Source organism: Armigeres subalbatus, chromosome 2, assembly GCF_024139115.2.
Source record: "Armigeres subalbatus isolate Guangzhou_Male chromosome 2, GZ_Asu_2, whole genome shotgun sequence".
NCBI classification, from domain to species: domain Eukaryota; kingdom Metazoa; phylum Arthropoda; class Insecta; order Diptera; family Culicidae; genus Armigeres; species Armigeres subalbatus.
Genome location: NC_085140.1, coordinates 31,724,027 through 31,747,060, shown reverse-complemented (window position 1 = coordinate 31,747,060; position 23,034 = coordinate 31,724,027). Strand labels below are relative to the sequence as shown.

At 40.6% G+C, this 23,034-nt stretch overlaps 1 protein-coding gene across 19 annotated transcripts in view; it reads left to right on the top strand.

Moving 5' to 3' along the window:
* LOC134218429 (collagen alpha-1(XVIII) chain) overlaps positions 1 to 23,034 on the top strand; it is an 865,092-nt gene that overhangs the window by 589,468 nt on the left and 252,590 nt on the right. The window contains exon 1 of one of the 19 annotated variants that reach the window (XM_062697412.1): positions 15,088 to 15,227. The exons of 16 other annotated variants lie outside the window; for them this stretch is intronic. The gene's annotated coding sequence lies outside the window, so the exon portion shown is untranslated. Of the gene's footprint in view, positions 1 to 15,087; positions 15,430 to 23,034 lie in introns of those variants that run through there. 2 more of the 19 variants (XM_062697411.1, XM_062697413.1) reach the window with 2 other exon arrangements.

Below are 23,034 nucleotides of genomic sequence, written 5' to 3'. Positions count from 1 at the left end.
GTACCTGCTGCACATGATTACAACTCATGTAATGTCAGGGATAGGAAGACTCCTACTGTGAAGATGGTCCTACGAACAATAAGATGACTGGCATGGATTATTCCTGCGAAACCCTGGGTGTCCTTCATATTGCAGATTCTCTGAAATAGATCCAAATGCAGTTAATCATAAAATTTGCAAACGCTGGCTAAACAGATCGTCACACGTGGATTTTGTCACGGCTCTTGAATTCTAAAGTGCAATGCAAGTTCAATACTGATTATAATTCCAACACCGCATGAGCAGCTTTGTCTTTTGTAACCGTAACTGCAACAGTGAATATCTTGGGGGCTTAACAAAGCTGCTGCACATAACAATCATTTGGGTAATATTTATTTTGTTCCAAAACGAGCAAAACCCAAGGACGAAATACTGTGCAGGTTGCCAAGGATTCCATGGTACAAATAGGAGAGAAGAAAAAAAATCATATCCAGACATTGTTAGGAGCCGGGGAATGCGCATATATTTGCACCGCTTTCTGCTCCACAAACTAGCTATGCAGAGGAGTTGGTAGTGTTACAAGCCACATAGGTACGTGAAATGAAGTTTCAGCTCAATTTGTCACACTTGTAATATCGGTTCCGAAAATTTACTTATTCAGTTTAAGATGTATCCGTGCTGTAACTTTGTTAATTTATGATTGATTACAGACGATCGAATATCTCTTTCAAAACAGAACTAGCGACTCAGATCGGCCCCACGTTTAGCATTTAATGCTTGACAATATTAACCAAACGCGTCTGAAAGGCAAACATCAAATCGGAATAAACTTATTCCTTAGCGTGTCCAATTTACCCCCCATTTCCAACTGTGCTACTTTCTCCGCTATCAAACAAACTATCCTGCACAGCCAGTAGTGCAGTGGAAGCGCTTCATATTCCCATCATCACTGACGACGACGATGACGACTGGCAGACAGTTAGTCAGGATCCCATGTCGTGTGTGGGCTACAAACTTGAAACGAATGCTCTCGTAGTTTCCCAACTAGGCGCGCCGTATAAACGAACTACCCTACGGGATGGAGCCTTCTGGGAAGAATCGTTTCATCTGTACATGTGAAGCACACCTCGAGTGTGGCCGAAGAGAAAACCAGCGCCCACTCCAAGAGTTTATGCTTGTGCACCGACTACGGTGATGATGATGATGATGATAAGCAACAGCATGATAAGCAGCATCAAAAGAGGAATACCTAGTTTTTATTGCCACTCACAGGTCCCGCAATGCAACTATATTGTGCCAATTCAAATGCAGAAGCGTGAGTAGATGGTTTGAAGCCGGGGTAATGAGACCAAGTTGTGCCGGAATTCATTTTGGAAATCCTGTCTTGCTTCGATAAGAAAGGTGATCATATGTAGTTCTGATTAACTATGGGCAGTGTTGGTAAAAACTCAAATTCTCAAATCTCATCCACGATTCAAATCAAGCGCGAGGCAAACCTCACCCGACTCATGGCCCAGAGAATCGTCCATGATTCGACTCGCGATTTGCATCATTGCGTGATTTTTGCGTGTTCTTCTTCGTTAAATTCATCGGAATAACTTTCTTTGCTTAAAACAATGGATAACAAATCCATACGTAAACATAAAATACGCTTCGATTGGGTATTGATACTTCAAACTTGAAACGATGCGATTCTGCCGGAAAAAACTCATGCGGGATGCTCTTCATACAGAATCGCAAGCGAGTCAGCTCGTGCATGAGACATCGGTGAGTGAGATTTGAGCACGATTCTACCAACACTGACTATGGATCCATCTATCTAACGTAAAACGATTATTATCGAAGCTCCAAACCTAACTGCCCCTACTCCAGCTTCATATTTAATTTGTTTATCAACATCAACACGATTTAATATTTGTCGTATGTACAAGAAAAAAGGCTATTTTTCTACTTATTATTTACAAGTGAAAAATTTCCAGCAGACTCCTGCTTGCCTATTGCCATGATAAGCTCCACACTTGACGATCCCGCAGCATTTTTCCTATTTTTCAGCTTTGCTGAGTTGCATTGCAGCATGCACTAAAACATAATTTTCAAAATTGTAGATCACTTATTTTTAAGATTGAAGCTTAAAGGGTTGCCACATTTTTAAGCTCTACCTAGATTGTTTTGCATCCGTATCTGTAAATTTAATGTGAAAGGATTTTGTTGTGTAAGTATGTATGGAAACTGTTCAGTTTTCCATCTCTTCTTCTTCTTACTGGCATTACATCCCCACACTGGGACAGAGCCGCCTCGCAGCTTAGTGTTCATTAAGCACTTCCACAGTTATTAACTGTGAGGTTTCTAAGCCAGGTTACCATTTCTGTATTCGTATATCATGAGACTAACACGATGATACTTTTATGCCAGGGGAGTCGAGACAATTTCCAATCCGAAAATTGTCTAGACCGGCACCGGGAATCGAACCCAGCCACCCTCAGCATGGTCTTGCTTTGTAGCCGCGCGTCTTACCGTTTTCCATCTCACTGAACATATATTCATCTCATCACAAAACAAAGAAATAGGGTAAGACGGTATAATATGCCCCCCCTAAGGCAATACCTCGATAACTTTTTACTTTTTACTTTTCAACTCAACTCTTTATTGTATACAAACTTTGTGTTATTTGGTAGTCCGAAAAGTTGCAAATGTATTGCCTGTGAGAAGTCATATAAAAATATTTTAGAGAACACGTAATGAAGCTTTTATAAAAAGTCGTGAAAAAATGGATTTCAACAAGTGTCTGGCCAATACGCCCCACCTTAACCAAAGACGTTTCATAGCCCCTCATTAGTATTTTATCAATCCCATATTGAAATAGTTACAAGTCCTTATGTGCTTGACATTAAAAAACCAACATAAATCCATCCATAATCAGTTTTGAATTACATTTTAATAGTTTCCTTCCATATAATTCGGAAGAAACTGCTGCAAGCTTTTGTCCAGTTGGTAAGGGCATATCGTCCTGCCTACACTGGGGCGTTTTGACCAGTGAAACATGTTTTCGAAAAGCGTAACTTTTTAGAAGATGGAAGCAATTTTACATCATATTAACCACAGAGAAAAGTTATTTTGTTGCCCAACTGAGTGTTCCATTGCAAATTCTGCGGACAGTATGCTAGAGTCGCTCCAGAACATTAAAAGTTACATCAAAACTGTAACCTTTTGTATTTTGCAATTATTTTCATTATGTAATATAAAAATACTTCCACATTCACATAGTAGGGGAACGGTTCGCCACTTCATCTCATAGCTCCTATTTCCATCCCATCAAAAACAAAGCAATGGAAAAAAATTTGGTTTGTTTATAATTTTTGTGATTTTCTTCAGCAGTGAGTACGCATGTCGACAAAAAGAAGCGACGAATTTGGTGCCGTATTTCTTTGTTTAGCGATGAGATGGATATCTGTACAGTGAGATGGAGATCGGAACAGTTCCCCTATAATGGTTTTACAAATATTTAAAGGTGCCAACTGATTTTACCCCTAAGTTAGTTATAGTTTTCTAGAAATCAAAGGGGGCGTTTTGGCAAGGTGGGGCACATTACACCGTCTTACCCTACAGCACCAATCGCGTCGGCTCTTTTTACTAACGCTTGCTCACTGCAGAAAAAAATCTCAAAAATAAGAAACAAATCTAATCCCTTTTCATTGCTTTGTTTTGGGACGTGGGATGAAAATGAGAGCTATAAGATGAAGTGCGGAGCAGTTCCCCTATTAATTATAGGCAATAAAAATTAACACATGTTTTTTTAAGGGTTTTGAGCATGTTTTTGGTCAAACATAATGTTAGTTAGCATTGTTGATTTAAAATGTTGCTTTCCATAACAATACAAATCCTGAGAAGAGAGGAAATGTGCGGCAGTAAAATGGTACTTGGTGTGAATTATAGAATAGCAATCAATATCCAATAGATTTGAAAGCATCGAAGTAGGCTTTATAAAAACTTCAACGGAAAGACACCGAAATATTAATCGAAGCAGTCGTGACTATTTGCCATCCGTAAAATGCTTGTGGTGAACCATCGCAGAATGGATTGATAGTTTTCCAACAGACTCCCACTTTGCCATTTTCGTGATAAGCTCTTAGGTATCTTGTTTTTGGATCTAACTCAATATTATAAAAAAAGAGTTTTTCAAATCGATGATCGTAAAATATGTTACGCCATGTTACTGTAAAAGTAAAGTATGCTAGTTACTGTAACAAAATTGAGTTTAAAGTCGGCATTTTTAAAGGTGTTCTTAATATGCATTTGTTTGGTCCTCTGAAAGCTAAGCTGAGAAGAACAAAAACTTTCGTCCATATCGTTCGTTAATAATTCAATGATACCGGTGGTTTATCAACTTCTTGAAAGCCCGCGAGATGTATGTAGAAGTACAAAATTTTACACAAAAAATATTTAAACTACATATTTTGAAAAACTTTCCACAATGAAAATAAATAACGAGCAATAAAAAAATCTGGAATATTCATGGAAATATATAAAAATCCAATAATACTAATATTTTCTTTTCTATAGATGACCCCTTCTTTAAAAGCGTCTATTGTCCATGTTTATTATTTTTTTTGGCTTTTCTATTTTTTATGAAATATTCTTTTTTCTTATAGTCTTTTATTGTTTCTTTTTAAGAAAAAGAGATTTATTCTCTGGAAATTTTTCAATTAATTGTAGCAAAATTAGATTTATTGGGGTAAGTTTTGTATTTTAATTATTGGAAGATTTTAATTTCTTTAAGGAATTCTTTTTTTATAATTACAATTTCTAATTTCAAAAATGCTTTTAAATTTTGGAAAAATTGATTGCTTACGGAAATTTTACATTAATTAGGAAACTTTTATACTCATTTATTGCTTTCATCCTGATTTATTTATTGGCAACTTGTTATTTTTTGGGGGATTTTTTTTCAATTTTTCAATTTTTTTCAATTTTTTTCCTAATGGAAGTTTATTTTTGCTGTCCTCGATAACGTGATTCCTGTTGAACTAGACCGCGTCGTCGTTACGTATCGTCCGTTATAAAAATTCGATGAAAAAAATTTTCATCATCTGAAAAAAAAGTCCCAAGAATGTTCTAAGGTAAAAAATCGATATCTTTAAAAAAAAAATTTTTTAGGTTACTTCAGATTTCGAAGTTTCATGCATTTTTAAGGCATTTGGCATCAAAAACTAAAATTTGATTTTCGACTTTTTCGACTTGGGAAATTTACATGGGTAAAAATTTCAAAACTTTGATGAATTTTAGGCACCCCTAAATCATGCCCGATTGATCTCAAATTTTGCATGGGGTCATATTTTGGGGTAATGAAGTTTGTGAGCAATGTCGTTTTTTTAAATTCGTTGAGAAAGGTTTTCGATGAAATTCGATGAGAACCGCCCTTGATTAGGACTCGATTGGCAAGGGTTCTAACCTGGGAGGGAGAAACAGATTCAAAAAATGTGTGTGTCAAGCCGAGCCGAAATCCAGCTGTCATGATGTGTCAGTGTGAGCCGAGAACAAAACTCTCGTCAAGAAAATTTTGTAAGGCAATATAACAACAATAACACACAAAACAAAATTTGGTCTTTTAGGTGGCGCCTACGTTGATTGTTTATTCTTGTAGAAAATTTGCTTGTTGCCTGACAACAGTATTTGTTTATTTGATGTGTAGTATCGAGAGCTCCCTCCCAGGTTCTAACCCGACTCTATGTTGATCCTCTAGTCACTGATCGGAACTCTTTATCCGACTTTAGTTACAGCATTTTGCTGCTGAAGGATTAAATTGGATGTTCAACTATCAGCTCCTTTGGACCATCTTAGCCAACTTGCCTCTCTGAGCCAACATATGTAAGCCCTTGAGTCAACATGAGCCCAATGCCTAGCACTTAACTCGCTAGCTTGGCTCCGATTCACCTGCTGTTGGAACGAATGGGGAAGGCAAAACATTGCAGATAAAAAATAAGAAATGATCTATGAGAAATTGTAAAAAAAGATCCGTAAATAACACCTAATTGTTCCGTAAAACGCTATCATAAATCCATAAAGAAGTTCAAAAGTAACCAGAAGGAATAATTTTAAGATCAATAACTACTTAATAATTAATTTTGAGCGTCTTAGGGGAAAAATGTTACAGGGTTTGAACAAAAAATAGTCGATAAACAACACACTGAAGATGTACACGTAAAAACCAAATAGTGGAAGTAAAAGGAAGATATTTTTTTTCAAACCCTGTATCAATAACTACGCTGAAATTTAGAATTTAATAGAAAAATATGTTCCGGTCTTGGCCTTCTTTCCAAGGGTTATGCATCATATAATCAAAATTATAGATCATAAGAACAAAATTATGGATCATTTCGCCAAAACTATGGATCATATGACTAAAATTATAGATCATAACAAGGCAAAATTGTTTTTTTATGGATCAAAATTTTAGTTTACAAATAGTTTAAATTGATCATTTTACAAAGATTTATGGATCATTTTTCATATTTGATCATATTTTCCTATAATTGCTTATTGTTAGCGCAGTAATAGATCTTAAAATTATGTTTTATGGATACTCCTAGACTATTTTATAGATTTATGGTGACGTTTCATGAAACCAGCAGGTGTTATTTATGGATCGTTTTTATGGGTTGTTTTGCACAAGTAACAGTGCTACCATTCAGGGATATTGAGACGCCCCAATGACATAATATTGTCATTGCCATGGGCAGCGGCTTATTATTCCTCACGAATTAAGGTCCCCCCAACAACACGCGACGCGACTTTCACTTGGCGACTGCGATACTGTCGCCGTTGGTGTGGAAGCGAAAACTAAACATCGCAAACTCGTTTTCGTCCTGGAATTTTTCCAAGATCCGGCTCAGCTCCTATTTCCTCTTCAGGATCATCTAGAACAGGGGTCGAATATATTTGGCCGCTTGCTCTTTACTGCTCTGGGCGTTCCACTTCCTACGATGCTTCATCTGTCCGGTTCAACTGATGAATGAGCTCGACATCGGAACAGATCGGAACAAATCGCTACAAAACTGAAACGAATGAACGAGTTCCTGACCAGCAATACCAACAGAAGGGAGAGACTGCTGAGGCTGTTTAATGGCTGAGGATTTTTAAATAAAGCAAGTTATAAAATCGCAAACCTACCAATTCACATACCAATATTGAAAAATTGATTATTCTAAGGTTTCAAAGAACCAAGATCGGAATAATAGCCAAAATTTGCAATTGAAATTTCAATACGAACATGAACCGTAAAATGCATTCACCTTCTAAACGAGATTCCAACTTGCTTCTTAGAATTCTAATCGTTAACATAAACTTAGGATTTACAAGAATCCTGACCTTCTTCGTTTTTTTTTCAAGTTCATTTATTTGGTAGGCTCAGGCGTGTATAACACTTTACGGAGCCACGTTTCTTTGTGATATGTACATCGACATAATCTTATTATTAAATTAGTAAGAGAGGAAAATAAGCCAACGTGCTCGTGGTGACTCGAGGTTAGGTTTACGATGTTTAAGGATCGACAGGGATTAGGATTCGGGAATCAGACAATCATCATAATCAAGGAATTTCAGCAGCTCATCCGGTCATTTGGCGTCGGGGACGATGTGGTGTGTCGTCGTGCTCCAAGAATGGTTCGAATGGGAGCATCTTCCGGACAGCCAGAGCTACGGCGCTCTACGGGACAGAAAGACAGAGACAAAACAAAAAAAACTTTGAAGAAAAAGAAAAAAACAAAAGTATTACACGGAACCGCGAAACAACTCAATGCATGGTTCTTTTCGCTCAAATCCGCCCTTGCGTGGAAGAAACCAAAAATAACTAAAATGCGAAAAAAAACCGGTGAATACTTTGCCTTTACTCCCGCGTTGAATTTTCAACCACTATAAAGTTTCACCAACTCAAATTTATGTTATTTTCACTCACCCGAGACTATAGTGAAAACAGCTCAAATTTGGCTTCTTCCACGGAACAGCACACGTTGGGTCGATGCAGCTCTCTTTGTTTATAATATCATTCATGAGAGAGAGTGAGAAAACTACTTATTTTTGGGTTAAAAAATTGAACTTCGTACTCAAAGTTAAGTTTTCTAAACTTTTTTTAGGTTCTTTATTTTTTCTGTGTACACTTTTATGTCAGAGGAACAAAGAAAACTATAAATGGCTTGCATATAAACCACATCACAACCTTCTGCGTTTCTGGCATAATCAAACCTTCATGCGTACTGTGATTTCGGATTAATCGGGTTACAGCTGGCGGTCTTCTCCTCCCCTATTCTCCACAGTAGGATACGAACTCCAATTATTCGTCGATGCCACACGTGCGCCAATGGCTAATAAATCCATATGTACACAATATGTACGCCTCGATTGCGTTTTGACACTTTTTAGAGCGAAATCATTTTTCGGCGAGTGAACGAAGCGATGCGATTCTGTCGAAGAAACTCAAGCGCGATGCTCCTCTCTCTACACAGAATCGCAAGCGAGTTAGCTCGTGCATGAAGCCTCAATGATTGAGATTTGAGTAGATTCTAATTCTACCAACACTGGTGAACACTACAGCAATCTCTATCGGAAACCGCCACGAAAACCGCTTGCCAACGCTGCGATAGAATTTTCGACAGACGTTGATAAGGGAATACCGTTGGGACCGCTAACGGATGCCATCGCCAACGTCCGCTCGATGTAATCATTACAGATACGTGTTTCGAACTCAACTGTAATGCCGTCTTCAGTGTCTCGTACTTAACGTACTAGGCATCGAGAAACGCCAATGGAATTACATATAGCGATTCTCAAGCAAAATGATTCATGAGATAATTCCTTGGCAAACTGTAACAAGAATGACCTGATTCGGGAAAATATACTCCATAATAAATTCTTTTAAAAAGTTTTAGTTATTCACGTGGTGCACCGTTGCTGATTATGCATGTTAGCTGGTTTCAAACAGCAGTACGGAAAAAAGAAGTCCTCTACAGCAAAAAAACGAGAAATTGAGCGCTATCTAGAATAAGGGCGAATGACGCAAGAGAGGATTCTCTTTGTCGACTTCCCCTCTTTTGAATAAAAGTGACAAGCAGCGGATTTCTTTGTGTATCACCTCAGAACGAAACAATGTAAACTTGCATTCTGAGGTGATAAACTGCACAGAAATTTTCTGCTTGTCACTTTAATTCAAAAGAGGGAAAGTCAATGAAAAGAATTCTCTCTTGCGACATTCGTCCTTTTACCAGATAGAGCTTGAAATAAGCTTTTTATCATAGCGTTCAAGTGAGTGGAGAATGCTTCTTCGATTCTAATTTCTTCGTACTTGTGTCAGGTCGCACAAAGCTTGTTTTCGTGGTTTATAATGATTGTGCGAGAATTATACGTCGTTTTTATCGTCTATCATCATCCTTTGAGATCGAATCCTGCAAACCCTGAAGTTTAGTCTGTAACCACGAAGATTTACGGTAGAATAACTTACCTGGGACAGGGCTACCAAAACCATGCTCAAGGGGGTGCCTTTTCGATGCCAACATGATAAAGCTTTGCTCTTTCTCCATTTTTTTACCAGGGCTGTGTACATCATTGTGTCTCAATAGTTGACGATTAAATAGAAATGATAATATCATTAACCAAACTTAGATGTCTATTTTAATTTTTTTTAATAGAGACGAATAAAAAGTCCATTTTGATGAAAAAATTAGAGGCGAAATTATAGTTTTGATAGTTCCGTTAGGATACGGTAGGCATGAAGAATTTGTATATAGAAGTGATTTTTTAACCCTTTCCTTCCCATGGTGGCTATTTATAGAGCTCCATCCAAATTCGTACCTCCAACATTCATCATTGTTTCAACAACACAACACAATATCGGGCACATGTAAATGGTTTCGCTAGACTGCTTTTATTTTGTGTGAGAGCAATGAAGCTATTGAAAACATTCAAGTAACTTCTGATTTACAATTAAAAAAGTATTTTCGTTTTCCATAAATTTCAGCTATGCCAAAGAACTTTTATTTAAGTATTGTTTCCAAAGCTGATTCCGCCCTATTGAAATCATTGAAAAATCGTGGGAAGAAAAGGATTAAAGCAAACAGAGCACAATTTTTGCTGACGATATAAATTGAACGAACTTTCTTCTAACATGTATGTGATATCATTATCTCTAAGCTGTGAGCAAGCCGCTTCTTGAACAGTTAACATCTGCTCTAGTTACGACTTTAGAAAGACGAGGCAATGGAAATATGATTTGATGGACGACACTTTATTGAATAATCAAGATCAGTTAAAAATAACTAAAAAAAATGCTGACTGCGATTGGGAATGGGATTGGAAGATGGAAAGAATAATAGCAGCAAGCTTGCTGTCTGAAGACCGTGTTAGCCTCTGCGTCTCCACAGAAAGCTCAGGAAGGAATGTTTGTTAGTGGGTAGGCATCGGGGTAGGCATAAATTCTAAAAACTGTATCGCATTGAAATCTATATCAAAGCGGTTGAAATAGATTTATTAGATGTTCTGATCGTATTTAACCCTCTTGTTACCTACAAAAAACACCCTTACGTTACCGACAGGGTACCCGGGTTCCCACGGACTTAAAATGATCATAAAATTGTCAGTTTTTCAACGATTTTGACGATTTTGGTTGCTACGGATTCAGGAACGTAACCGCTATTCGATACATAAAATCGATTCGTATTACCTGGTTACCGGAATTCCGGATTTACTGGGCCAAGTCCAAAAGTATAGAAACATTGAAGATATATATTCAACCAAATAAAACTGATTGATGAACTTCGTTGGAAATTAAAAGAATATAACCTAAAAACGTTACAGGACCATCTTATGATTTAATCCTGGAATGGGTATTCCGGAAACAGGTTCCAGTGGGGCCTAAAGTGGCCACAAACTAATTCTGAAGAAATCCTGGCAACATGGGTATCAAAATTCATGAAATTGTTTCAGAAGCATGATCTTTTGAATTATTAGACCGTACGATAGTTTGACAACGAACCGGTCATCCTGGAACAGGTTCCCGTGGAACATAGAAAACATATTTATGGAATGATTCCAAGAATTTTGATACTCATATTGCCAGGGTTTCTTCAGAATTAATTTGCGGCCACTATAGGACCTATTCCGGGATGTCCGTTCCGAGATCAAACGATCAGGTGGTCCTAACACGTTGTGAAGTCATAATCCTCGAATTTTCTACGAAACTGGTAACTCAAGATACAAGAAATCATCATTTGGTTTCTATAGCATCAATTTATCCATTTTTGATACATAGTCCAGCTAATCCGCAATTCCGGGAACCAGGTAAGGGGCCGTACACATATTACGTAAGCACTTATGGGGGAGGGGGTTCGGTCAATATCTTACACTCCATATAAATAAAAAATCATTTGTATGAAAAAAAATCTTACATGGGGGAGGGGGGCCAAAAAAAACCTGAAAAATTGCTTACGTTATAAGTGTACGACCCCTAATCCGAATCGGTTATATGTGACATTTCTGAATCCATAGCAAATGGAATCATCCAAATCGGTTGAAAACTGACGAAGTTATGGTCATACCAAGAACGTGGGAACCCGGGTACCCTGTCGGTACGTTACGGGGTGAAAATATTCAGAAGACCTTCCCAAGCCGTACTGGATTTTCATTCTGATATCACCCAGACCTAAATTTTGCCGAGTTTGAAGACGTCACGGAGTTTCAATTTCTTGCGACATTTAGAACCTTAAAAAAATTCACTTGAAAACAAAAAAGGTACCCGGGTACCCTGTCGGTAACATAAGGGTTAAGTACCCTTCCCGTACTTAAAAACACAAACAAATCAAGATAAAATTTTCAAAACGACTTATCTGCTTTTGTAAACAAAGATTCAAACGACGAATTGACGAATCTGATAGCTCTCCCACGCAAACCAACACCACCAATAGGTAGGTGAAGGTTTCCGCTACCTGTTGATGGTGTTGGTTTGCGTGGGCGAGCTATCAGATTCGTCAAATCGTCGTTTGAATTTTTGTTTACAAAAGCAGATAAGTCGTTTTGAAAATTTTATCTTGAAATGAAAATCGATTTCGTTAAGGTGATTATACAATCAAGCCATGTGGTGAATTTTAAATTCACCACACGAGTTTGTACTCCTATTATCAAATATTCAAATCTAGCGTAATAATTGTCGTACAATGCTGAAATTAAAGTCGATTGTTTAGCATGAGTAAGGAAACGATCTACGAATGTTTCATCCCCATGGGCGTTGTGGTTCTCTCAATTTGTGTTCTTGAAAAATCACTAGAAAAAGCACGTGGTTTCCAAGATGGCCGATTTGTGGCTTTGTTATATAACCACCTTAAACTGCAATCATTTTTAGTACGCTGGCCTGTCGCTCAAAATACCGTTATTTTGAAACAGGTCAATTTTCAAAACCGAAAAAAAGTGCAAACAAATCGGTCAAGCTATAATTGATGTTTTCAAAATTAATGTCACTTTTCAAATCAAGTCCCAAGTCCTGCTTTTGCACTGGAAATGCTATCAGTGAACTTGCTCTCCACATGAAATAGGAATGGGATATGAATGCTACTGGCGAGCTCTTCTGCTGAATTCGTTTTTTGAAATTGGTTGCATATTTGTTTCTCCATACCAACTGCCACCACCAATGTCACTGCCGGCGCATTCCGATCCAAGGGCCTTTTATCTTGATATTCTCTGCCCTAAAAAAAATGCTAAATTGTAGTACCTACGCTATACAAACAACGATGCGGTTGATATAAACGATATCTACCAAAATGTTAAGGTCCTTCATTAAAGTGTGAAGCAACTGCTAAATTCTGGAATGTGGTTCATATTTTTCTCCGAATCATATACATACAACGATACACACAAAAACGTGAATTGCTCATATCATTTTTGTGCATGTTCGGAACATCTTTTAACCGCCCGCCACCATCCCGCTCGTTAGCGCTATGTTATTCAAAGTAAGTGAGCCATTCACGGGAGGAATATGCATCAAGCGGTTGGCGCGGTTCAATTTAACGCTACATGTAATCCAGCAATTTATCTAGACGGCGCGCGACGACCGTCGACGATGGTGAATGGAGATCGTACTTGCTGATTAAGGGGACGCGATACGCGGATCTAGGGGTCGATTCAAAACTGGAAAAAAACGAATATCATAAAAATAAGAGTCGATTTACGTGTGGATTATCAAACGAACTGAAGCCCACGCAACCAAATTCATTATCCTGTCTCACGCCGGATATCGTATTTGGCGCTACGGTGTGGCGTCAGAGATATCAGATTAGATATGATTGGATCAACGAGAAAGAAATCGGTCTCCCACATTCCCTTACAACTGGCAGTAGTTTGTGTTATTAATCGGCAGCGTTGTTGCATTATTAGTGCTTGCTTCTGGCGCGAAGCGAGAAGCATAAAGGCAAATAAACAACCTCGGCGCTGGCCTCCGTCGACGTCGCCGAGAACGATAACCACGCTTCTGCCTGGACCACAATGGTCCTCGCAGAATGTTGTGAACTACATGAATTAACCTTCCTTGTAGAATGTTGCATGCTTTCAACTTGTAACATTTTCATAGTGAATTAAAGTCTTAAATTTTAATACGAAAGAATTGTCATGCCCCATCATCAAAAATAATTATTCGGATAAAACAACAAGTTTATAATCTCAGCTGACATAATGAGAATGGTTCCGCAGACCAGAACTGATGCTCAAACGTACATATATACATATGTATGAATCTCAATTAAATTGGGTGGTACAGCATCATTAAAAATGGGTGATGCTGCCACCGTGTCGGACAATTTGAAGAGCAGTGCCATATTGACCGGATGGTTTCTTCTCCGGCTACTATTATGGAATCGAGCGCGCTGCTGCTGGAGCTGGACTGTCGACATCGATGCTGCTGTGGCAATACATATGTGTGTACTTTAAATATTATGACGGGTTCCGTATGGATGGCATTTGGCCGCAAGTCGCTGGAGACAGCATGAGGTCATTCCTAAGTGTCGTGTACTAGTGCAGGGCTGGATTCAGAGTAGAAATGGAAACAAGTTTGGGACTTTCCACAACCCAGCCCAATATTTGTTATCACTAACTCGTTTATGATTTGACTGCACAAAATAGGTGAAATTTGAATCTAATCATTATGAAAAAGCGATCAATGTCAACTACTTCTCTTCGATAGTGTACTTCTTGTTTGATTTTTTAAAAGCTTGTAGATCAAAGCTTACTGGCAATCTGATGCCTGCATGCATCGAATGCTTGGAAAATCTCGCCGACTTGGAAAGCAACAATCTAACTGTAACGCACAAAACGTTTAAGGAAAGCATTAAAAAAATCGCATCTGCCAAGCGAATTTACGGCTCGAGCCGTGGGATAGTACCTAACTATTTAAGTTGCGTATCCCCTGCTTAAGATCTCAACAATGAAAATATGCTAGACCTTTGCTTTCTCGACCATCGGAAGGCCCGACGTTGGGTTAAAAATTATCATCAAAATCCGAACGGCTTTTCGCTACGTGAGCCGACGCCTTTCAGGAGAATTTCCTGTATAATTTTTTAAGAATTTCCGAAAAACTTTCCGAGGAAGTTCCTATAACCCAAAAATGCTGAAGAAATTATGTTTTTATGTTTTATTATAGAGATGTTCATGTCTTGACTGATTCACGTCTGAAGAGTGAGAATCACTGTGAGATTATAAATCCTGTTGCCTCAATGCTCCGGAAACTATTACATTCGCTAAATAAGACTCACATCCACATATCTGTTTATACCAAACTCAATCCATCATCGAACTAAATATAACCCCATACGCAACCCTCAGATTCCACTCTGCCCTCTTGAGCCACTTTCTTTGTTGACCAAGCCAGACATGCGTAAGCTGAGGCCCCGTCCCCGTTCAGCCAATTGCTGATCCATAGTTCACTATTTACCCTGCATATTGTTCAGCAACGTTGCAGACAGCAGCCAGCAGCGCCGAGAAGTTGCTCGACTCGAATCCATCAGCTGACCAGACCATTACACCCGCACTACAGGGCTGGCCAGTTCAGTCAGCGCCCAGTCGTGCGCGCGTGCTCGAAATTGATTACCGCTGCCAGGAGTCCGGAATAAATTCATCAAAAGAAATCAAACCCATTAAGAGATGAAAGCGCGGACGTGCGATCTTGGCGTTCATGGAATGTAAATTCAAGTGCAGTGTTTGGTGCGAATTTCACGGTTGAGGTTCTAGATTCAACATGTTTAACTTTCCTACGAAAGTGTGACCAAATACTATCGAATAATCTAAAGTGAATTTGTGTCAGTCCGACCTCGTCGTTTTTTTTTTTTTGTTGTCCCAAGTTTACTCCCCACCAAATGTTACCAGGGGAATCGTCTCTGGCTATCATTTTCGCATTAAAACAGCAGCATCTAAGAATATCCAAAGGTCAAATGTGAAATAGTATTCTGCTGTTTGCAAAAAAATGAGTTAAAATGCATCCGGGTATCGTCCTTTCAGTTTGTGTTGATGGTGTGTCCTAGTGCCATTTGGTGCCATCCTCAGTCCGTGTGCCCCGCAGGACGAAGCAATGAATACGAAAAACCGTTTTCTCGCGAAGCACGTTTTTGCTGGTGTCTTCAAAGTGCACTTGTGTTGTGGCGGATGTTCAAACGCAGTTTCATTTTCTCCATTGCCAACCCTTCGAGAGCAAGTGAAAACAGTTTTCGACCGGTCTAAGTGACAAAAATGGCACAACGGACCATTTCCCCAGCTGGGACCCAACCAACCAACCAAGCAAGCAAGCAAGCGACCACCATCCATCCATCGCCGTTTGTTACAGGAAAAAGTTCCGAACTCTGTGAAGCGAAGAGGAGGGGCTGCTGGAACGAGCGCCACCGCCAAAGAGTGCCACTTCCCCAGAAATTAACACTCGTGAAGCAGTCCGTCATTGAGTTTCCGCCGCTTGTTCCATCATACACTTTGTCGAATGGTCCACTCCGCTTGTCGCCGTATGGGGCTCTGGGGGACCTACAACGGGAATTTTTCGATTCAGATATTGGTCACATTTAAGTTCACGTCTGTTTATATCTAATTGTAATTATTGGTTTCTCATATGGGTAAATCATTAAAATTGCTATGAAAAAATCAAATGTAAACCATTGTCGTACAAATTATATGGCTAGAAAAATCAACGCTTCTTCAAAAAAAAAACCAAGCCCAAGGATAATAATTGATTACAAAGTAATAAGTAATGGGGTCTTCAGTAGCCTTGCGAGCAAAGGAGTAGGATTGCCAATCCGGAGATGGCGAGTTTGATACCCGGTTCGGTCTAGGATTTTTTTCGGATGGGAAACGTCGGCCAAGTTCCAGTTGGAATGTAGAGCCATTGAAGAAGAAGAAGAATAAGTAACATCGATTAGAATAATATGAAACAATAAAGTACAAAAACATGTATTAACAGTATTTACACACCCAACCAGCGGACAGCAGATTTAAATGCTGTTCTGCATAAGAACCTTCTAGAAACTATATAATAGTTTGGCATATACAATTCCGGAAGGTTTTAATACAACCAATTTATTGAAATTTCACAATTTTGTATTATTTAAATACAGTATCTGTATAAAAAGCTTACATTTGCTATTTCAAAACCTTACAAATTTGTATATGCCACGATTTTATACAACAATTGTAAGATTTGTTTTATGGGTGCAGAAATTAGCCTTAAAATAGTGTGATTGTGTTCGATGCTTGGAGCAAGAATACTCAAAAATTGTTTCTGGGAGTTCTAAAAACGTAAACGCATTATTTTCATCCGAAGATTTTCGTGATGTTGGTTCATTAGGCCATTAGGCCGAATGGTTATTTTAGTTAAGACATTCGAAAGGTCCGAGCTAGATATCAACGGTTTTGTGTCAATTTTACACATTTCCAGAACGATTTATCGGGGTTTGTGATACGAACGCTACCCGTTAAAATCCTTCTTCTGTCTGTCTTGAATCATGTACAGTCGAATATCAAATGCTCCGGTATTTCCTCGCTATTCGGCGTGAAGAGAGGACTCTATGTGTCCTAGTCTGTATAGATACTTCTTGGAACATCCAAGGCTTGATAGGAGCTCCCATGACACGTTCCTCTTCGTGATTACTCCAGCCACCCAGACGGGGGCTCCGCATCTAAGTACTGACGTAGAAATGCTGGCTATGAGTCTTCTCTTACTACTACTAATCACAGAGCTATTTGACATTACTCTTGTCAATGTTGTAAAAGATTAAGCTGCCTTCTCATAAGCGCAACTATCACGGATCTTAGTCTTGGCAGCAATAATCCGACGTACATCGCATTCCACAACGTCGGTGTCGAGATATAGCCTTGAGGAACACCCGCAGTCATGCCCATTTCACTGCAGTTCCTCAACTGTTTCATAAACTAGCGTTCGGTTCTCGAAGTAACTCCTCAGCACTTGTAAAGAGCTAGTTGGTGCTTCCCAACTAACATTTTTCACATCTAAGATAACCACTGCGCAGTAGAAATTAACTCTCCTCTTCTGCTTTTTAGCTGATTCGACTGCATCCACGACTATCCGAACAGGATCAGCTGTGGACCTGCTCTTCCGGAACCCAAACTGCATGCTCGACAATCCGTTTTTGCCTTTTGTGTAGATAGCTAGCTTTTTGAGGATGATCCTCTCCAGCGACCGAACTAGTTTTTGCCGCTTCCGACGATGAGAAAAGTTTCCTTCTACAATGCACTTTTGCAATGTGATACGTAACATACCGGAGATATCGTTTAGCCCCGGAGCCTTGTTTGGTTTTACATAAAAAGCCGTGATGAGTTCCTGTTTCGTAAGTAGGACTTTTTCTGTGCTTGTGTTAACCTCGCCATACGGTGTGGACGGCCAGACCCCTGATCGATGGCTTGGAATCAGTCCCTCGATGATTCTCCTAAGCTTTCTGGGCACCTTTCTGACGGTATCGTTGGTTTTCTAATTTTTGCCACATAGCGTCATCCATCTCTGCTCTTTGGTACCATACTCACATGCTTGGGTCGATACCTTTTCCCACTTTTTTCATGTTCCTCGCTAATGCAGGACTGCAAAAGGTAATGGACTCTCTGCCTTCCTTCTGGTAGGTGCTCTAGTGCATTAAAAAGTGAGAAGCGCGAAGTGAGTAGTGAAACGTCTCACTACTCACTTCGCGCTCCTCATTTTTTTTCAGTGAGAAGTGAGAAATGAGGAATGAGAATTGAGACGTCTCTCTTCTTACTTCTAATTTCTCACTTTTCAAATGACCTATTCGGCCAAATGTCCTATTCGGCCAAATGACCCTTTCGGCCAAATGACCCTTTCGGCCAAATGACCCTTTCGGCCAAACGACCCTTTCGGCCAAACGAACCTTTCGGCCAAATGACCCTTTCGGCCTAATGACTTTCGGACAGATGGGTTTCGGCCTAATGGTTTGTTCAGCCTAGTGGCAAAATAAAAAAAAAACAAAACAAAAATTAAATAAAAAAATGAAATTAACCAGAAGCGCCTCGTCTTTCTTTTTTATGCTTCTTTAGACGAATTTTTGTTTCTCGCCTGTATTGATTTTCCTTTGTTTTCTGCCATAAGTCTTTCTATTGCCGTTGCCGTCCTCTTTCAGCTGTGCGACAGCCATGCGTTTGAGTAGAGCGCCCATTATTTTTTGCGGAGCCTGCTTATCCTTTGTCTCCAAAAGAGGATCTCCTCCGTTCTTGTTGGATTCTTCCGGTTTCCTTTTGCATCGCCACTGATGCAAGAGTGCTTTTTTGCGCATCCATTTCCATTTCCACGCATCCATTTCCACTTTTTGGTGACGCCTACTTTGATTGTTAACTTGTTGCCTGACGACAGTATTTATTCAATTTGATCTGTAGTATGAAGAGCTTCCTCCAAGATCTGAACATACTAAAGGAGTACAGAGTTGGTGACAGGTTTGCAACGTCACTGGAGGTATAATAGATTGTTTATCGAGACGAAGACATTCCCCGAGCACTACACATGTTGCACATAGGTTACAGTAACTTATATGTGACCAGATTTAGTCACAAATTGGTTGCTGCTACCAATTTTACTTGACTTGTGCTGTTTGGATAATCGTTGCCAGATTTAGAACACGGGTCCGAAACCTTACTATAATCCAATGTTATGCGCCAACCGATGCTGCCGATCTGCAAGACAAAGAGAACTTCTACAGTCAACTCAATGCCGTCGTAGATAGAATTCCGAAGGGTCATATCAAGATCTGTTTCGGCGATTTCAATGCGAAGATAGGATCCGACAACTCGAACCATGAGCGTATTATGGGACGCCATAGTCTCGGAGAAATGAGTGAAAACGGAGAGCTGTCCGCTTTATTTTGTGGTAATAACGACATGGTGATCGGGGGATCGCTCTTCCCTCATCGACCGGTTCACAAAGTCACGTGGGTCTCCCGTGACGGCTTTACAGAAAATCAAATCGACAACATCCTGATATATCGCGTCTGATCATCACCTCCTCATCGGCGAAATACGCCTGCGCATTGCGCGGATTCGTCGGCAGGAGGAAAGAGTTGGACGACGATTCAACACACGCCGACTGGAAGATGCCACGGTGAAACGGTCCTTCGTTGAAGAACTGGAGACGCGTGCTGCAGATATTCCGGAAGGTGGCAGCGTTGAAGACCAATGGACCGCTGTCAAGAATGCCTTCATCGCCACCAGCGAGAACAATCTGGGCGAACTACGCACCCAGAGAAAACAATGGATCACCGATGAGACCTGGAGGAAGATAGAGGAGCGAAGAGAAGCCAAAGCCGCGATAGAGCGATCGAAAACCAGAGGAGCCAAAGTCTTAGCCCGTCAACGATACACGGCTCTTGAGAAGGAAGTAAAACGCTCATGTCGACGGGACAAGCGAGCGTGGGCAGACTCTCTGGCCGACGAAGGAGAGAGAGCCGCCGCAACCGGGGACATTCGCCTCCTCTACGATATCTCACGACGCTTAAGCGGGGCGAAGATGAATGCAACGATGCCTGTGAAAGACGCGAATGATCAGTTATTGACCGACCCAACTGACCAGCTGAAACGCTGGTTCGAGCACTTCGAACAACTTTTCAAGTGCCAACCAGGCCATCACCACCTCGGCATGATCTGCCTAGGATCCGACGTATAACACGTGTCAATACCGAAGCTCCATCACTGCTAGAGATTCAAACAGCCATCCAAAGCATGAAATCGAATAAAGCCCCAGGGGTCGACCGCATATCAGCCGAGATGCTCAAAGCTGACCCCATGACATCCGCTCAACTACTGCATCGTTTATTTCGTAATATCTGGGACACCGCAACTTTCCCGGTCGACTGGATGCAAGGTATCTTAGTGAAGGTGCCCAAAAAGGGTGACCTGACTGTATGCGATAACTGGCGAGGCATTATGTTGCTGTGTACCGTTCTCAAAGTTCTGTGCAAAATTATCCTAGCCCGGATTCAGGAGAAGATCGATGCGACTCTCCGGCGGCAGCAAGCCGGATTCCGTGCCGGAAGATCCTGTGTGGACCATATTGTCACGCTCCGCATCATTTTGGAGCAGGTCAACGAATTCCAAGAGTCCCTTTACTTGGTATTCATTGACTACGAAAAAGCTTTCGACCGTCTCAATCACGAGAATATGTTGGGCGCCCTGAGACGCAAGGGGGTTCCTGAGAAAATCATCGGCCTCATCGAAGCACAGTACGAGGCCTTTTCGTGTAAAGTGCTGCACAATGGGGTCCTGTCCGACCCTATCCGGGTCGTAGCTGGTGTGAGGCAAGGATGTATTCTATCACCGTTACTGTTCCTCATCGTAATCGATGAGATTCTGGTAGATGCGATTGACCGTGAACCAAACCGCGGGCTGTTATGGCAGCCTATAACCATGGAGCACCTAAACGACTTCGAATTGGCGGACGACGTTGCACTACTCGCGCAACGGCGCTCTGATATGCAGAGTAAGCTCAACGACCTTGCCGATCGCTCCTCCTCGGCAGGTTTAGTCATCAACGTCAACAAAACCAAATCGTTGGATGTAAACACGGTGACTCCTTCCAGTTTCACAGTAGCCGGGCAACCAGTGGAGAATGTTGAAAGCTTCCAATATCTTGGTAGCCAAATGGCGTCAGACGGCGGTACCAAGATCGACATAGGCGCACGGATCAAGAAAGCAAGGGCTGCCTTTGCGAGTTTAAGAAATATCTGGAAAAACAGGCAGATAAGTGAACGCACCAAAATACGAATTTTCAACTCTAACGTGAAATCTGTGCTGTTATACGCTAGCGAAACATGGTGTGTATCAGTGGAGAACACTCAACGGCTGCAGGTGTTCATTAACAGATGCCTGCGGTATATAATTCGGGCCTGGTGGCCTCACAACTGGATCTCAAACAACGAGCTCCATCGTCGTTGTCACCAGAGGCCGATAACAACAGAAATTCAGGATCGGAAGTGGGGCTGGGTCGGCCACACTCTACGTAGGGGCGGAAACGAAATCTGTAAGCAAGCATTAGACTGGAACCCAGCGGGACATCGCAGCAGAGGCAGACCCAGAGGCTCATGGCGGAGAAGCCTCAATAAAGAAATAAAAGAAGTCGACCGAAATCTAACCTGGCAACAGGTTAAAGCGATAGCCGGGCATCGCTCAGGATGGAGATCTTTCAAGTCGGCCCTTTGCACCACCGGAGGTGTACAGGATCCATAAGTAAGTAAGTAAGTATGCTGTTTGGGTCGCACCACTAGCCCGTTCTTCTTTGGCCCTTGTTACCCTTCCTTACTCAGAGATCAAAAGAGCTCGTTTTGATCGAACCATAAACCGATGATCATCCAATGTTGTTCGCCATTTCCAGTATGTCGTTATCATGCTCATAGACCTATGGTTTTTGTATGAAGAGATTCAACAGAGCCCACTGTTTGACCTCCTGCACGTCCACTTGGCAAATTACACTTGAGCTGACTGGGAATCAGTGAAATGGAACCAGGGCCCGGTCATCTCCCAATGGAAACGTCGCGTGTGTGCTGTTGAGCACTACTCTTATCGTCGCAGGGGACGCTTTCGCGCATTACGCCGATTTATTTTTCGGGGTACAGAGGTGGTCCAATAGCTCCGGTGATGGATGACGTCCACACTGGGAGTGCCCTACATACCCCAAGTGCTTCCTTCTTCTTTATTCTTTCTTAAGGTTTCTTAATGGTCTAATGGTAACGATCTAAATCCAATCCAATTTCAATTCAACCCAAATCTAATCCAAATTCAATCCAAATCCAAACAAAATCCAAATCCAATCCAAATCCAATCTGAATCTGATCCATATTCAATTCAAACACAGTCCAAATCCAAACAAAATCGAATTCAAATCCATTCCAAATCCAATATAAAAATCCAATCCAAATAAAATCTAAATCCACTCCAAATCTAATTCATATCCAATCCAAATCTAATCCAAATCCTATCCAAATTCAATCCAAATCCAATCCAAATCCAATCCAAATCCAATCCAAATCCAATCCAAATCCAATCCAAATCAATCCAAACCAATCAAACCAATCCAAATCCAATCCAAACCAATCCAAACCAACCAAACCAATCCAAACCAATCCAAACCAATCCAAATCCAATCCAAACCAATCCAAACCAATCCAAACCAATCCAAATCCAATCCAAACCAAACCAATCAAATCCAAACCAATCCAAACCAATCCAAACCAATCCAAATCCAATCCAAACCAATATAAACCAATCAAACCAATCCAAACCAATCCAAACCAATCCAAACCATCCCAAACCAATCCAAACCAATCCAAACCAATCCAACCAATCCAAACCAATCCAAACCAACCAAACCAACCAAACCAATCCAAACCAATCCAAACCAATCCAAACCAATCCAAATCAAACCAATCCAAACCAACCAAACCAATCCAAACCAATCCAAACCAATCCAAACCAATCCAAACCAATCCAAACCAATCCAAACCAATCCAAACCAATCCAAACCAATCCAAACCAATCCAACCAATC